Genomic DNA, 19,194 nt, shown 5'->3' on the forward strand with positions numbered 1-19,194 from the left:
GTCCCGGGGTGTGCATCTGCTGGACATTTATGTTTGTTATTACAGGGCGGGTGCATGGCTTCCACCCTGTGATAGCAAATCCTTGTTTGCCTCGTTGAAGCGAGAGAAGGAAAACCATGTATCGCTTTAATAGAGCAGATCCGGATGGCAAAAAAATGAAACGGCGTCTCACCCGGTCATTTAAATGAGCCCTCTGGTGGGTAATGCCAATCCTATTATTATATTGTGGGGTCTCTGCAGCACTGGGGACCTTAATCGTACATGTAAATTAGGCGCAGGAGGGCCCAGAGACGTTTCGCAGCCTAGGGGATCGCCACGTCCCCGGGTATTGTTTACTAATTGTTCGGGGGGCTTCGAGGCCAACTCAAGTCCGGGGATCGCCACTGTCCGGGACTTTACTTAAATATGCAGGCTGCGCCTCGCCAGTCCCTGAAACCTCCGTGGCCCTAGGCAGTGCCTTATTGGTTCTGTAATCACAGGTGGCAGTACTCATGGTGTTATAAAGTGATACACTCATAGAACCCTTGCAGTTGTAGAATTAGGCAGGCTTAATTTATGTAATAGTCTGTTGGTTTATATTTGGTAGGTGCACCACAAAATTATAAATGTTTTCCCTCCACCTCCTATAAATAGCCGATTTTCACAATAAACTACAGACAAGTGTTGTCAGAAAAAGAAGACCCATAAACTCACTTATGTATTGGTAAAAAAAATAACCTTAATAAAAACAAAACAAATAATGGAAATGCAACTTTATTCGAACAATGAAATAAGTGGGTGGGACTCCTCCGGAAGCAGCGTACAAAACCTGCAAGACAAAAAAGAAACATAAGTATGTGTGCCATGTCCAAGAGATAAAAAAAGGTTGTCAGGAAGATAGTGAGAGTGGGCCAGAGAGGGAGTGGGTGGAAGGGAGATGGGGAGGGGGAGTCAAAAGAACAGAGGGAGGAGGAGACAGAGCGTCGGCCTACTGCACCCAGCCCTCACTGTTTACGTCCCGTCACCTGTGTGTCTAGGATACTGGGGTCCGCCAGAAAGAGTGCGGTCCAGCAACTCCTTAAAATGAAACAGAGATTACAATATTATCTACAGCAACATCGCTTGCCTGCACCTGTGCACCCAGGCTTCTGCACCTCAGCCACTTCCACCGCACTGTGCTCAGTTGCAGCTCCTGCCTACCGAGGCTTCACTGCTCACCTACCACCACTGGTGCAAGCTCCATCTCCAGGGTGCCTCTCTCAGGGTGGCACAGCAGGTCTCCGGTCGGGGACGGTGGCTTGATACCATGATGGAAGGCGTCAGAATGCCCAGGGCATTGTCACGGGGTGAGCACCCGCTCTGCCCATTTTGGCGCAAGCAACTTAGTGTCTGAAAAGTGAGAAATATATAATGCTGGAAATGTCTTGAGGTAAATGAAGGTTTATTTCAAGCTTAATAGAGAACACCAGTTGAGTGCATCCTTCCTTCTTGTAGTACGATCTACCAACTATTAGTGGTAATCGTGGTTCAAAGAGGAGTTGGAGTGCACGAGAATACACAAGGTTAAATAATAAAATGTTATGCCAACGTTTACATACAAAGGAACAGAGGGCATGCTAGAAGCATAATATCCACGTGTAATGCAGTGGCGCAAGCCTGTGTGTATGTACACTTAGTAATTAGCTCACTGCAGTGTTCCAAAAGCCAACCCCACATGTCTGTAGGGCCGTCGTGCCTGCTAGCTCAGGCCTACAGTACGGTCCAGCAGGTCGTTAAAATGAGACAGATATGTGACTGAATGAGGTCAGCGATCACAACATTACACACGGCAACATCGCTTGTTTGCACCTGTGCACCCAGGCAGATGCACCCGACCCCTCCCGCAGCACCGCACTCAATTGCAGCCCCTGTGCACCCAGACCCCACTGCTCACCTGCTGTCATTTTTGTGTGTCCACACATGACGGGGAGCAGTGTTCACAATTCATATGCAGTGTTGATTGCCACGATGGATCCCTTTCCAAACACGACGGCCAGTAGGGTTCGCAATTCATATCCAGTGTTGATTGCCTGGATGGTGTACACCTCATGGATCCCTTTGTTTTATTGTGCATTGTGATATGCGAGGTTAATGCTGCCATATCAACTGAGGCAGTGTGGAAGAACTGGGACATGTGGTGTCGTCGTTATCCTATTTATACGTATGCGAAGTGGGCTAGGCTTGCGTACGCCAGGCCAGCGTAGGGTTGTGAATGATTATTTTGGGGACCTGGGCATTGTTCAGTTCCTGGCTGGCCAGGAAGTGTACTTATGTGTTTTTCTGTTGCACTTTTGATGTCGCAGAATGCGCAATGCACATTAATGTAGCATGTACCAGGAGGGCGGCAACCATCGCTAATGTGATGCTGTTCGAAAACACTGAATGGCCAACACAACATGTCGTTGTCAAGCTTGTGGGTATGCGCAGACACGCATGTCAATGGTGTGCGGTATTATTGAAAGTGTTGCTATCGCGAAGCGCACACATGTGAATGTGCTCGGCTGGAGGGAGGATCAGCAGTGAGGCTATGTCATACATAGTGATAACGCTCATTACAGTCAAGCAATGCATGTCAAACGTGAATCTGAAAGTCTCACATATGACAGACTACTATACTGGTAAAGCCTGACAACAGAGCATACCGCAACACAAATCTACACATTACTCTTTACTGTTTGTCACATGTGATCTAGGATGTGCACTCTGCCCGTGGCTGATGATACCCCTTCGAGCCACCAATACCCAGGCCGAAAGGCAGCACAATAATATGCACACACACACAAGTCAAATATTCTGGGGCCCACATTATTGGCCTCCAGAACTTGGCCCCCCTACTCCCTCCATCTCGGTAAAGAGTCTGGGGTGTTCATCAACAAGGATTTGTCATTGAAAACCCAAGTAGGCATGGTGATATCCACCTGCTTTTTCCAGCTTCGCAGGATTAAGAAGATCAGTCGGATGTTAAACCATTCGGCCTTGATCCAGGTGGTGATAGCCTTAGTACTGTCACACCTGGATTATGCCAATTCCATCTACTTGGGCCTCCCCCTTTTCCTCAGCAAACGCCTCCAGCTGGCGCAGAATTAAGCAGCCAGATTGATCCACCAGCAACCCCGTTGGCAATCAGTCAGACCCCTATTAAAAAAACTCCATTGGCTCCCTATTTCCCAATGAGTAGAATTTAAAACAACCTTTATCATTTTCAAATCTCTTCATGCCCGCAGTCCCCAGTTCATCAACACTCTCCTGCCTAGATATATCCCTTCTCGCAACCTCCGGTCTGCCAATCTCCATCTTCTGGCCACCCCCTCCTTTAAACTTCAATGCCAGGGAGGATGTAGGTTTGCGACTCTCGCTTCCAGATTCTGGAACTCCCTCCCTTTGGAAATCCGCTCCTGCACCAACCTCCTAATGTTCAGGAGACAGCTTAAGACCTGGCTATTCACTCAGGCCCAGGCTTAACCTCCCTTCCACCCGGGTATCTGCTAGTCAGCGCCATGAAACCTCTGGGTGTACATGCGCTATATTAAAGATTATTAACATAACATAACATAACACACAAGGGGCATTGTGTAACACACATTTGTTTTTTGATGTTACGTTTCAGATGCATTGCCATCACACGTGGAAGGCTAATGTACAGACCATGAATATTGATCAATATGATCGTAGCATATTGTGTGTAGTATAAGATGTGTGTACACAGCAAAAAACCTTTTAAAAAAGCTCTCTAAGCAGAAGGGGTGTGTCTCATCAAACGCTGTAGACAGAATGACTAAAATGGGTGGTGTCCTCCAACTGTTACAATGGGAAATGCTATGAACGAATCAAATGCTTTTTTTTAGGTCGCATGGCAATCGCGCATCGAGTGCGCAAGGAGGTCGCACCCAACGCAGTTTTGAGAAAATGTATTTATCATAATATAAGTTTATTACAGTTACAAATATATAAATGTTTAAAATATTTTTGATTATCGCTTGCTCTCATATACACTTTAAACTTATTTAGATATAGTTTTGAGACATAAAAAAATATGAGGGAATGGCGTACCCGGCGCAACATCATATATCTATGACGTAAAACAGGGCCTGGTAGAGTGCACGCGTGGCATACGCAATGCGCAGCGGCGCGACCCCATATGTACATGACGTAACACATGGCTTGGTACTGCGTACCTGTCGGATACCAAAGTAGCAGCTGGGGCGTCCCCATACATATACGATGTTACGCGGGACGAATCATTTACAAGTTTAGCAATTTGGCGGATAGGATTCACGTTGTGATGGAGCTTTGTTTGGGACTGGAGTTGGGACTGCAGTTGGGACTGCAGTTTTCTCCCCCCAAAAAAATATAAACATATTTTTAGGGGAAGATATAAAACATTACATGATTTTCAAAGTAAAAATAAGGATAATAGAGTTCCAAAATAGTATTTGAAAAAAATAAAAAAATATAGGTATTATAAATATTAAAATATGAAATTAAGATTTAAAAAACCTTTGAAATTCACTGAAAAAACCATAGGTTTTACAGACGTTATAGTTAGGAATAAGCATTTAAAAAACCTTTGAAATTCACTAAAAAACCATAGGTTTCAAGGATGTTATAGTTGGTTGGACATTTGACAGAGAAATTCGCCAGTTATAGTTGGTTGATGTCATCAGTGATGTCATTTGAGATGTCATCAGTGACGTCATGAGTGATGTCACTGACCATGTCATGAGTGATGTAATATGTGATATCATCACCAGTGCATTGTGGGCGCGCGAGTTATAGTTAACTCAACTAGCTATAACGGGTGAATTTCTCTTGTTTTATATGAGTCAAATGTCCAGCTAACTATAACATCCCTGAAACCTATATTTTTTTTGTGAACTTTAAAGGTTTTTTAAATGCTAATTCTTAACTATAACATATATATATATATATATATATATATATATATATATATATATATATATATATATATATATATATATATATATATATATATATATATTACCTACTGGCGGTCGCCAGTAGGTATATATAGTTAGGATTTTTTCTCTATGGGATTTTTGAAAATTCTATGTCTAATAACTTTGGCGTTTGTGGACGGAATTGGCTGAAATTTTCAGGAAAATGGCACATTTTGTTTCTGAGCAGCCCTTGAAAATTTGGGGGGGGGTTCGTCAAGGGGGGGCCGAGAAAAAAGGGGGGTCCCAAAACGTGTTTTTAACATTGAGTTTTCCATAGGGCGGTTGGCCTCACTTTTAGCCCGAACGGCTGAATGGATTTGCACGAAACTTGGCAAAATTGTAGGGACTGGTAGCCCGATGTGCCTTTTGTAGGTCTCAATATATGTGCTCCAGTGGATTTTGAGAAATTAACGTTTAAAAAAAGATATATATCTGTAACAGCGGACCTGGCAGCGTCCCAGGACGCGTACTTTACGCGCAACGGAGCTTTGTGAAGCGAAGCTGATTGGTTCTCCGGCGTCTGTCAACATTCCAAAAAGTCCGTAGCGGCCGCCATCTTGTCTCTCGGTAGGATCGAGAGACAAGAGGAGGTCAAAACAAAGGGGGAAATAACTATAAGGGGGCATAGTAGATCCTCGCTGACCCCCTAGGTTTGATGTGGAGGTTTTAAAAGGGCCCCGCGGGGCAAAAAAAAATAATAATAATAATAATCGAACGGCAGAATGGATTTGCACGAAACTTGGCAAAATATTAGGGACTGGTAGCCCGATGTGCCTTTGCTAGGTCTCAATATGTGTGCTCCAGTGGATTTTGAGAAATTAACGTTCAAAAAAAGATATATATCTGTAACAGCGCTCCGCTTCGCGTAACGGAGGTTTGCGAAGCTGATTGGTCATTCTGTCACTGGGCTATAGTTGGGCTACATCTGGCTGATATTTGGGCTACATTTGTTTTTTGTGTGTCTGGCGGCCATCTTTGGGCTACATTGGGCTACATTGGGCTTCATTGGGCTACATTGGGCTACATTTGGGCTCCAACATATATATAGGCCAATGTAGCCCAATATATATTTTTCAAAGTTAATTTTCGTAAAAACCACTGGAGCATATATCTTGAGACATAGCAAAGGCACATCGGGCTACCAGTCCCTACAATTTTGCCAAGTTTCGTGGAAATCCATTCAGCCGTTCGAGCTAAAAGTGAGTCCAACCGCCCTATGGAAATGAAGGAAATGAATGGGTAATTTGTAATTAGCAAATAGCTAATCGCAAACTAGGAATGGTAAAGAATCGCTATTTATTCCTTAAAGTTCGCTATTTAGGAAATGCAAAAAACTTTGATGATACATATGGCGGTTCATCTCTAACAAGATAAGAAGCATAGGGATACATTTATGATGGCTGGCGCATCACCAGGGATGTGTTAGTCATTCTGTGCCGCTGTTCCGTCACCTATGGTGTGCTGCATTTACAATGCGGCGCATCATGGGGCAAAAACAGCACAGATGCGTGATGTATCTGTGCCGTAAAGGTGGCGCATTGCTGGAGTTGTATCGCAAGTGTGATGAAGCTCCAGCAAGGGTCGGGGGTGCCCTTGTCGCAGGGTTTCTGTTCTCACACAGAACTGTGGACAGAGGATTGGAACCTCGGCGAATTAGGGTGTCCCAAAACTCACGTTAGTAATCAATAACTCCTTAGCAAGCTAGGTACAGTGTCACATTGGATATAACAAACTCTCAATGTTTAGACAATCCAGAATATGAACTTATAGTACCTCAGGATACGTGGAACTCATGAACAGTCGGTCGTTATATATTTCTTAGAAACCAGAACATGGAGTTAAGAAGAACACATGTGTATTTGAAATGTTTATTTACTAATGCCGTCTTCTCAGGCGTAGTATCTTAGATAATACAAGTACACATATTATCAGTAGCAAAATTACCAGCATAGTTACTAGTACATAAAAAGCGAATGGTGATAGTATGTTAACATGCTGTAAATGAATAAGAGTTAGCAACACTTATAAGCAGCCGCGGGCCGTGGAGGGAGTTACGGTGAGGCAGGGAGGCGGGGAGGGGGAGAAGCAGGGTGGAGAATACAAGTACACATATTATCAGTAGCAAAATTACCAGCATAGTTACTAGTACATAAAAAGCGAATGGTGACAGTATGTTAACATGCTGTAAATGAATAAGAGTTAGCAACACTTATAAGCAGCCGCGGGCCGTGGAGGGAGGTACGGTGGGGCAGGGAGGGGTGGAGGGGGAGGGGCAAGGTAGAGAGGGCTCCACCCTGCTTCTCCCCCTCCCCGCCTCCCTGCCTCACCGTAACTCCCTCCACGGCCCGCGGCTGCTTATATCTCACCCTCCCTAATACACATATTATATTATTTGCTAAGAAGGTCTCTTTGTGTTGGTTTAGGGCGTGCCCATACTTTAGTGTCTTAGATTTGAAGGAATCACATCAGCATACACCAGCTCTCTCTTCATGTGAACCGCATCAACTGTTGTGTATGTGTGTTCGGCAAAGCAATATAAAACCCGCCTCATGCCCAGAATTGGCAGAAGTTGCACTTATGTTATGAGTATGAAGTCGTGGAGATCAGACCTCATAACAATTCTGTATCGTGTTGTTCTTGAAACTTTAGCACTCGCTGTACAGATATAGTTTAACAAGCAAAGCAGATAGTAGAGCAATAACATATTATTCTCATGTAAACCACGATGAACTACTAGGTGGAAAGCTAAAGCAACAACTAAGTGTCATGTGCAGAAGTTGCAAAAAAGGAAAAATGGTGTTTAAACCGGTAATGAGCCCATGCTAACTTAACACGGTGTAAAGATATCCAGGACCTAGATGACACCTCCCCATGATCCGGAAACTAACTGAATAAGATAATAGAAGTGCCATCTCATGAGAGCAGATTGCAAGTTTATATGTGGACGGTCCGCAAGGTAAAGCATTAAAAACTAGGAAAATTTTATGCTAAAGAAAAATAAAACAGCCAAGTACTTTATCGAGTCTTAAGCCAATAGGCAAGGTAAATAATAAAAACTTGACAAATAAGTCAATGAATTGTCAATGAAATGCTAGTACTCAGCATATCAAACATGAAAAAGGTCTATGACATAACTGTGTATGCAAAATAAGCTGCAACAGCCTCCAATAGGAAGTCACCGTCTTCATCCGAAAACAGTTCAGCCATCCAATTTAAAAGCGGAAAAGAACATACGTGCTCTCCCAGCACCGGATCCTCTATCACCATCAGAGGACAGCTCGGTGGGTTTTCAAGAAAGCTCTGTTCCAAGAAAGACTGTGCTGCCGCCAGTAAATTCCAGGGACCAAGTAGTCCATGCATCAATGCCACAGCCATAATCCTTTCGCCAGGACAAACCAACTAGTGAGTAATGATAGGAGTCATCAGCTGATTAAAGTCGACGTCAGGAGAAACCGGTCCGCAGAGACACAAATCAATGGCCCAATCGAAATCACAGGTCAGGCAGTGAAATACAGGCTGGACACAGGTGAAGTAGGAGAATCGAAAAGATAATCCATATGCCGTGCTTAATATTGCCAACGGCATTGTGCCATAATATTCTAGCATGCGATTGCGGAACAGTGTCAGCAGCTGCAGGGTGGGAGGTTGCATAGGAGGGACATCCATATTTAAAAATGTAAAAAAGCACAAGAGCGTCCGCTGGTAATGCAAGTAAAAATGCCAATCCACGAACCAGAGTGGAGAAAATAGAATGAAAGGAAGCAGGGATGACTCCAAAGATTTTCTCAAATGAAGTCACGAGACCACTGGTAACAACTTTAAAAAAGTGCGCCAGGGTCTTTGTGGAGGATGCGTTAAAGATAGTCGGAACCATCTTGCTGAAATTGAAAGGCAAATCTGAATTGAAAAGGGTCTGCACCTCTGTACGGGTGTTCGCTATGTGAAGCACGAAAGTTTCACGGGCCGAACTCAAGGCCACCTCTCTCTGAGACAAAAGAGCTCTTATTCTTGCCATGCCGTTGAAATCTGTCCCAAGGTTGGTATTTGTGGCCAGATTGAAAACTCCCTATGTTCATGTGTGGGAGGAAATAGAACATTTCTGCAGCAAATAACCCGTTCACTTACTGTTACGATAAAAGGAATACTTTTAATTAACTCAGAACAATCTTCATTATTGAGCATCAAATAACTACCATTTTCCAACAACTTGAACGTGGGGATGATAGCAGGAACTGGCGTGCCTTGCAACACGCAAGCCATATTTGGTCGGTGTTTGTTGCATGAACCGTGTAACTGTATGTGCCTACACATTAGTGAATGATCTGGCGTCTCAGTGCATTCCTCTCCATTCAGATAAACTTCTTGATCATCTTTGAAACATCTGTATGTGTATGGAAGCGACCAGACCTCATGAAGAAAAGCACTACCTAAAGGTTCATAACGACCTATTGGTATATATTTCATACAATTTGAAAACTTATATAAAGCAAAAGGCAGCGTTATTAAACCGTGGATAAGGCACGTTGCCAAAAAACCCGCAATCCTCTGCTGATGATGTCACTGAGCATGTCATGAATGATGTAATATGTGACATCATCAGCAGTGGATTACGGGTAATAGTATCTCTAGTTTACTCCCCTATAGCTGTCTTTCTTTTAACATAAGTGTCTGTTTCCTTCCCTTATACTTACTGTTTTTGGTTCGCTTCTGGTTCGCGTACCGGCGAGCGAACTGGGAAGCGAACTAAGAGAAATAGAGGTTGGCACAGTTCCAAATATTGTACCAATTTTTTAATAACGGGGAGGTAGTTCTGAAAAGAACTTTTTTTTTATTGTTTTTGTTGTTTTATATTTTTTTTATTATTTTTCGGAACATTTTTTTACTTTTTTTGAATTTTTCTGAACAGTTTTATATTTTTGGGGGTTTTTCTTGGAGGGGGCAATGAAAACGATTCATTGTAAAGGGCTCAACAGGAGCAACAAAACAAAAAAAGAAGTATTTATTATTTTGGGCGTTTCGTACAAACTTGCATATGATAGTCAATAGCTCTGTTGATCAGAGTGATGCTTTTTTCTCCGTAGGAAATGAATCCATCGCAAAATACGCAGATGTGTTTTACTTCACCAAATTTCATTTGTATATTTGGCACCATCTCCCTGCCCTCTGGTCCCGTTACTTCCGGTACAACAGATCTTCTGGCCATAATAGGGAGATTATCTAGGTCGTTCCGAAACTGTGCAGCACTGTAGTTGTTAGGATGCCACCTAGTCATATGGCGATGCATTGTGTAGTTTCCGACACTGTATTTTTTCTCGGTTCCTCTGGACAGTCTATCTTGACAGATAAGGCAAGTTACGTATCTTGCATTTACTTTTTTCTGACCTTTGGGAATTTAAAAAAATTGCCAAATGAAGTTTTCTTTCCGGTGAGACGTCCTGGGCTGCTCAGGCAAAAACTGCCTCTCTTCGTGCTCGTCGTCCTGTTCCTCTTCTTCTTCTTCTTGTTGAATTATAACTTGAGCAGGTGGTCCACTCTTCCTTGGATGTGGTGGAGGTGGTGGGGAAGCACCAGCTGAAGCTACTAAAGAAGCCATTGCTCAGTGATCACAAAGGGTCTTTCTCTCACAATGATGAAAGTCAGAGTGAGGAAAGAAGGAGGGATTTTCATCATTTGGGAAAAACAAGAGTTCTCAACCAATCAAAAGTGTTCATTTTAGATTATATGACCTAGTCTTACATCATTAGGAAACCAAAAGTGAAATGAACCAATGAAAAGTGTTATTACCAAGTCACATGACTTGCTGTGTTTACGTTAAGCGCTTTGCAGGGCCTCCCGGTTTGCTTCCAGAAACCTGCGCTTTGCGACTCGCTTCGCGTACCAGTTCGCTAACGTAGCACGTCATATGACGTATCACGCGACAACGTGAAACGTCATGCGGACGGGAGGCGTCACGATGTTGTTTTCTAACGCGGCACTTGCGGTAAAGAAACGTTTACCGGCTCGCGGTCTATTTCGCGGCATCAAGGTCAGCTAACGGGAAGCTTCCCGATTCGCGAAGCGGGAACGAAGAAAAAAAAATATTTAAAAAAAAAATTATTCATAAACATATAAAATATATTTTTGGATTTAAAGAAGAATACATTTTACAGCTACAGATATTAGCTGTTAAAAAACCAATGAAATTCACAGAAAAAACCATAGGTTATAGACCATATATAGTTAGGAATTAGCATTTACAAAACCTTGAAAATTCACTGAAAAAACCATAGGTTATAGACCATATATAGTTAGGAATTAGCATTTAGAAAACCTTATTTTACTCACACAAAACCATTGAAATTCCATATATAGTTAGTTGCACTAACTATATATCGCGCACCCGCAATCCACTGCTGATGATGTCACATATTACATCATTCATGACATGGTCAGTGACATCACTGATGACATCACTGATGACATCTCAAATGACATCACTGATGACATCACTGATGGCATCTCATTTGACATCAATGACCACATCACTGATGATATCATTCATGTGACAATACAATGCATCTCCTCACATTTTAATATAACCTCTGTTTCACCCAGTGTTAAAAAGAGAGTATAATTTTTGAAACCATTGACACACCAATACTAGTTACTACATACGCACTCACTGATTGCTACGTCTACACACACCTTCACTCATTCACCCATACAATCATTCATACATACAATCACTCATCTTTACAACACTATCATATGCACTCATACACCTATACAGACACTCACAGTCTGCCACTCATCCATGGAGTTACTCACACACCTAGTCAGTCCTGTAAAGAATCAATGACACTTCCATTTTCTTGTCTATACAGTTAAACATAGAGCACCTTACATTTTCAAACATATACTAACACATACTTACCTTCTTATACAATCATTGATACAAGTACAGATTGATCTGCACAGAGTCACACACCTCCCAGCTAGCCACACACACACTCAGTCTCCCATACAAATACTTGGGCAATCAATCAATAACCCATATAGTTACTCATATAGCTACTGATCAACACATGCAGCAGTTTACAGAACAACAGACATAATGATGCACAAATTAAGACAGTTTAGTCACTAACCCATGCAGTCAGTGAGACACATTTAATCACTCACTCATACAGTCAGTCATGCACCTACTAAATCCTTCGTCCAGACACTTACACATCCACTCATTCTTCAATATGTAAGACATATTTAAACTTTATAGAAACAAAAAATCACTGGATGTTGTTATCAGTGATGTCATCAGTGATGTCATTTGAGATGTCATCAGTGATGTCATCAGTGATGTCACTGACCATGTCATGAATGATGTAATATGTGACATCATCAGCAGTGGATTGCGGGTGCGCGATATATAGTTAGTGCAACTAACTATATATGGAATTTCAATGGTTTTGTGTGAGTAAAATAAGGTTTTCTAAATGCTAATTCCTAACTATATATGGTCTATAACCTATGGTTTTTTCAGTGAATATATATATATATATATATATATAAAACCTATTGGTGGTCGCCAGTAGATAGTTATAGTTAGGAACAACTACGAACACAAGCTCCCTCGTAACCTCTCTATTTTTGTAAGGGTTTTGCCTCTTCATTTATTATATGGGCATAACAAAACACAAAATTACATATTTTTTATTTCCATTCTCTTTTTTATTTTTCTGTTTATATTATTTTTCTCTTTGTTATATCTTTATAAACATTGTTATCATTGACAAGTCTATATTAAATCCTACACTTTGTAGTGACCCTGTATGTGGGCATTACATAAGAACCAACATAACGCGATAACTTGCACAGATACTTTGTGGTATGAATGTGTGTGTAGTATGTATGTGTTGTTTGACTGTTGCTTGTTCTCTGCCGGTTGTACATAGAAGATTAAATGAACTTATGAATTACTCTTCAAGTTACTAAAATGTATAGATAGAGAATGATCTTCTTTGTACTTTGTCACTGAAAAGTATGCTCTGCATTTTAGTCTGTCATTTATTTGTATTGTTTACAAGTCTTGGCTATCCTAAATTTGCCCTGTCTTTAACACAAATCTTCAAAAAATTTGACAATGTTTTTAGCCAAGAAAGGGACCGCCAAGAATTGTAGTACAAGATAAACTGGACGACATCTCGTTAATCCCAATTGTTTTAATAACGGAATCAACCAGTGGGTTCTCGGCTCTTTATAGAATTTACAAAATAAGACCGTATGCAACGTGGATTGGGTTGAAACAGGGAAAGGTCATTAAATGCATGGACCAATCGTTTGTTTCTGGAAAGGATACCAGGCGGTGAAATGTATTCCACCTAAATCGTATCAGCAAGAATCTTTCGAAATCTCTTAGGTCGGAAGTTAGATATGGTTGAATGGCCAAAGTGGTTTGTATTGTTAATGGGTGTTGAACGTAAGATTTACTTGTCTCGTTTGCCAACCTAAGTTGCTCTAGATGAGTCAGACATATTTTTTTAATTCCTTTGTAGGTATTTCAGAGATTGTTGTGGGGGAATGATAATACTTTGCCAGACCTAGGTCGTAGAATTGTTTTTTAATGTACATGAGCCATTTGATCTTATGCCCATTTTCAAGAGAAAGACAATCCTCTAAAAGCCCTTGGCTAAAAGTGGCATTGGTAGAAGACCAGAGGCGGTACCATAAGAGTATTGGTTGGAGCTTGACTATGTCAGTCAGTAATATATGAGAGGCCAAGCTCCAGATGGCAATTGTAAGTGGAGGAACTTCGGGGGACAGCGAGCAGGAATTGAAGAAAGCTGTTCCCAACTCTTTGTAGGGCTTCCACTTTTCCATGACTCCACATCCCTGCTCCATAAGTCACAACGCTGATACACTTTGCCCGGTAGATTTGTATCAGTTCTGCCGGTGGTCTTCTTCCTAGCCTTTGTGCACAGCTAATCAATGCTATTGTGGCCCGCATGAAAAGCTATTTTCTTGCCTCGATTGCCTGTCTCCGTGAACATTTATCGTCCATTAGGATACCTAAATAAGGATAAGTCTTTCTGGTCTCAAGTTTGGTATTTTCAACAAAGATGACCTTGTTTCTCTTAATTCTATTACCTGAGTACATGACAAATGTTTTTTTAATATTTATTCTAAGATCGAGGTCGGCCATTTGGCTAAGGTATCTCTTCAGGGCACATAGGGGGGTTCGGGCTATAATCATGGCGTCATCGGCGTATAACAAGTCCGGTATTGGACGTCCTTTAATAAGGGGTAGGTCCTGGCATCCTTCTAGCATAGCAAGATCCAACACATTGGTGTAAAGGGTGAAAAGAAAGGGAGCCAGAGAGCATCCCTGCCTGACGCCCCTCTCGACGCCAAATGAGGCTGTGAGTTCCCCCTTATTTCCAAACCTCACCCTAGCTGCAGCGTTAGAATACAGTTCCAGTAGGAAGTGTACCAATAAAAGGTCTACCCCATGTCCATTAAAATGTGCCATAATTTGGAGTGGCTTACGTAGTCAAAGGCTGCAGTTAAGTCGACATACGCCATATAAAGGTTCCTGCCTTTTGCATTTAAATACTTGCCCATAAGGAGGGACAAATTGAGCGCTTTCTCTGTGGTGCCTAGTCCTTCTCTGAAACCAAATTGAAGGTCTGAACGTTTCTTATTATCTTCTGCCCATAGCTGAAGGCGATTAAGAATAATACGACCCGCTACTTTCCCAATGGAATGTAACAGGGATATGGGTCGGTAGCAAGATGGGCAGTGGCGGTCCCCCTTTTTAAAAATTGGGACCATGATTGAATCCGACCAGGAATCTAAGAGGGCCACAACGCATGATGCCTCGAGGACTCTGGTCAGTATGGGTGTCCAGAGTTCCAGGTTATGCTTACAAAGATCTACTGAGACCCCATCAGGACCAGGCGCCTTTCCACATTTACTGGCTAATAAGGCATGTTCTACTTCCAGATGTGTTATTTCTAAAGCAATAGGAAAGACGGATTTGATTGGAGATTGGCTTAAATTCTCATTATGGATTTGGGTGGAAGGTTCCTGAGATGATAGGCCAAAAATCCCCAAAAAGTGCTGAACCCATGCTGATTCATCAATAGCTATATCTATATTCGCAGTATTACTAGCTTCCGAAAGGAAAGGTGACTTAATAACTTTCCAGAAAGCAATGTTATTTTTCGTTAAACAGCTTCTATGCAATTGGGCCCATAAATCATCTTTCAATTCGGCTTTCCTTGCTTTTATAGCCTTATTATATTCCCTTCTGCAGTAAGCAATTTCCTGTTTGTCCCTTTGTAGTTTATGAAGAGCAGCTTTTAAATTGGAGTATGCTTTTGTACAAATTTTGTTAAACCATCCTTTGCTTTTGCTCTTTCTATCCTTTAAATTCCTATGCAAAAATGCCTTTACTGATGTTGTTATGTTATAGAAACTCGTCAGGATCTCAGCATTGGTGGAGTTAAGATCTAAACACGTATTATCTGATTGTAGTGAATTTTTCACTATTTCATTGGTGATTTCAATCGGATCGATCGTTGCCCATTTAAGCGAGTACCCGTTTAATCTATTCAACGATAGGGCTCCTTGCCCATATATTATCACAGAGTTTTGCTTGTGTCGATTAGTTAAGTATGTTACTGTGATGCTATTTGCAAAATAATCACTAGTAGAGTTGTCATGTGTTTTAAAATTAACAATGCGAGACGCTAATTTGGTTGAAACAAAAATAAAATCTATAATGCTAGAAGAACCCCTGCCATTGAAGATTTTTGTGAGCGGAACTGGGGGTATCACTAATTCATTTGCCAACCCTAGTTCCAAAGCACATAACACTTCATTCATTTGCTCTCCGCTAATTGTGTGGGGGAAATGAGTTGAATTATTTTCATTCTCATCCTGAAAGCCACAGTTGGAGTTATCGTTTTGCGCACATAAAGTAAAGTTAAAACTGCCCCCCCAAATAATTGTGACATTTTTATTAGTTATTTTTTTAAATCCTGTAATAAAAACAAGATTTCTTTTAAAGTCGCTATTAAGTTAGTCTGAGCAAGATTATTGTAGAAATTCACCAGGACATATATTTCATATTTATTCATGTCTAGTGTTATTATTTGGATGTTTGGTTCTGCTTTGAGTAAAACAGTTTTCTTAATCGCTAGTAAATTGGAAATAAAAATTGTCAAGCCACCTTTAGCTCTGCCAGAGGTGGAGGGAATTGCGCTAGTAAAAATACGTTTTGTAGCCCTCGATATGTAACCCTGAAGTGGCCCATATCTCCTGGAGGCAGAGCACGTTAAAAAGTCCCGCAAATCGAAGCCAAATGTCATTAGTGAGTTTGGAGCGCAAAGGGCTCAATGCCTTGGTTAATAGGCCCTCCGTGCAAATCAGAATTCTTTATGCTACTAATCCCTTTTTGAGTTTCACAACTTGACCCAGAGGAAGGTAGGCCTGAGATCTCCACTATGGGCGGGGAAGTTAGAGTCTGTATTTTCGGATTGCTACTGTTTACCTTGTTATACATGTGGCAATTAGAGAAAGAGGGACTGTTTGTTTGGTTATTTGACATCTCAATCAAAGGTTCCTGTAACCCAGAATCAATATAGTTGTGTTTAACTAGTCAATCTATTCCTTCTAAACCAGATAACAAATTAAATCTGTTAGAAGTTGGAACACCATAATAATCAACTGAAGTTGGTGCGATAGATCTGCTCTTAAGTAAACTTGAATAATTACTATGAGAAGGGTAGAAGAAACCAAGTGGCAGAATGTTAATCATGCCTGCTGCTAAGACGTTATTACCAGCCTCCTAAGAATTTTCCTGACCAACATAGGAGATCTAAATGTAAGTACAATGCAGTCTCCGGCACTGACTTCCTAGTACTACCCACCCACTGCACGCTTCTCGCCATCTTGAATTCGTTAAATAATTGGCCATCTAAGCTCGTCCTCCTACCCAGCCAATAAAGGGCTTTATTTCTGAGTGATTCCCAAGATTCTACTTCTGTTGGACCTTCCACTTGGGCATTTGCTAAGACAATTATGTATGGTGTAGCACACGGTGGAAGATCAAGGAGTGGGTCTGTCCCGGGATTTACCCAGTTTTGGCCTAGAAGAGTGAACGATGGGTGTTGACGAGTCTCTGAGGGCCGTGGAGAGAATGTAAGACCTATGGGTTTTAGATGACTTGCTAAACCCCCAGGCCTGACATCAGGAGCTGAGGTTGGTAAAGGGTTGTTCATCTTCCTCTGAAAGAAGGGGATCCCTAGTGATTGATTTGCTCTAGCGGTTAAAGTGGGTATGTCCCTTGGAGAAGGTTCTTTATCCTAGGCATTCAAGAGAACTTTTTGTGGGATTCTACAGTTATTAATCTGCAAAGGGTTTCCCTTATTTTCCTCCCTTTGCTCATGGACGCCAAGTATGAGGTCTCCACATTTCTTCTTCTCAAGGGACACAAAATCTTCAATAATGGTTAATCTTGCCCGCATTTGGTCCAAGTTCACTCTTAAATAAAGATCCAGTCTTTCCACTATAGTGGTTAATCTCTTTATGTTGCTGCTTAACGCTTCTGATTTTTTTAAAGAGTCCTCCTTCCCCCTGCAGGAACCTTTCCTCACATTTGCCCTTTTTTCCTTTGATTAGTGGGTTTTATTGATATGGGCATGATAACATCTGTGTTTTTCTTACCTCCCGTAGCGATAGCCATATCAATACGTGGGCTATCAACGCGAGATGGGAGCTTGTGTTTTTTCTGGGGCGGCTGTGATAGGGAGTCGCAATCACTTATTGAAATCTTGTCAGAGATATTTTGTATACAACCATTCGTGGAGGTTTTGGGGGCCGCAGATTGCCTCGATGATACTTGATTGACTGGTTGATCTGGTGCCGTATTTAACCATGAGGAGCCTGCCTCTAGGAATTCTTCTACTGAAGTTATCTGTTTGTTTAAAGCCCCCATAGCCCCCGTAAGGTAGCTCAATAAAGATTGTTGTGAGGCATCTGTAGCTGTTTTACCCACAGGTTGCTTCAGGCTTAACAATTTCCTTTTCCCCAATAGTCCTAGTCTATGACAGGTTGTAGCAGAACGTGGGAGAAGAAAAAATAAATAATAAATAGTTACAATGCAGACAAAATTGAAGCCCACTCCACCCCGTGGTTGCCAGTTCACTTGCTCAAGCATGCTTAATGGTTCACAGTCTCAAGTCACTTCTCAAGGAATAAAGATATTCACTGGACGAAGGCAGATAGTAATTAAACTCTTACTGGCTGTTATCGGAGAGATAGCTGTTTTTCGGGGGCAGAACCAAGAGATTAGGCCCAGCCCAGCCTCAGCCAGCCACAGATGGACAAGGCCGGGCCCGCCCTTGGCCCGGGCTTTGCCCGGGCAAGCCCGCGCGCGTCCCGCATTGCGGGGGCTCCCAGGTGCTTTTATGTTGTAGCACTGGTCCTCTCGCGGCTAATCTCGCGCAACCGCACTGCCTTCTGGGGGTTGTAGTGCCCAGGCAGTCCGCGGTCCGCGAGAGTGATGGTGATTTAGGCAGGATGTGAAGCTCTCCACAGAGGACGCTTGACAGCAGGACAGGGAGGCAACAAGAATCCAGCAGGGAAAGCAGAAATCCAATAAGGCGGTAGGAGCGCCCCACGCCACGGGGGGCTCCCAGGTACTTTTATGTTGTGGCGCTGGTCCACTTGTGGCTATTCTCGCGCAGCCGCACTGCCTTCTGGGGGTTGCAGTGCACCGGCAGTCCGCAGTCCGCGAGAGCAAGAGTGATGGTGATATAGGCAGGCTGTGAAGCTCGCCACAGAGGACGCTTGATAGCAGGACAGGGAGGCAACAAGAATCCAGCAGGGAAAGCAGAAATCCAACAAGGCGGTAAGAGCATCCCGCGCCCCGGGGGCTCCCAGGTGGTTTTATGTTGTGGCGCTGGTCCTCTCGCGGCTATTTTCACTGCCTTCTGGGGTTGTTGTGCCCGGCAGTTCGCGGTCCGCGAGAGTGATGGTGATTTAAGCAGGATGTGAAGCTCGCCACAGAGGACGCTTGACAGCAGGACAGGGAGGCAACAAGATTCCAGCAGGGAAAGCAGAAATCCAACAAGGCGGTAAGAGCGTCCCGCGCCGTGGGGGCTCCCAGGTGCTTTTATGTTGTGGCACTGGTCCTCTGGCGGCTATTCTCGCGCAGCTGCACTGCCTTCTGGGGGTT

General features: G+C 42.6%; 1 long non-coding RNA gene across 1 annotated transcript in view; it reads right to left on the reverse strand.

Annotated features, from left to right (window-relative positions):
- Nucleotides 1-605: 605 nt before the first annotated feature.
- LOC144791279 (uncharacterized) overlaps nucleotides 606-19,194 on the reverse strand; it is a 287,934-nt gene continuing 269,345 nt past the window's right edge. Inside the window, exon 3 of the long non-coding RNA XR_013602348.1 lies at nucleotides 606-1,368. This is a non-coding gene — a long non-coding RNA (uncharacterized LOC144791279). The remainder of the gene's footprint in view (nucleotides 1,369-19,194) is intronic.

Source organism: Lissotriton helveticus, chromosome 11, assembly GCF_964261635.1.
Source record: "Lissotriton helveticus chromosome 11, aLisHel1.1, whole genome shotgun sequence".
In the NCBI taxonomy this organism is placed as follows: Eukaryota; Metazoa; Chordata; class Amphibia; order Caudata; family Salamandridae; genus Lissotriton; species Lissotriton helveticus.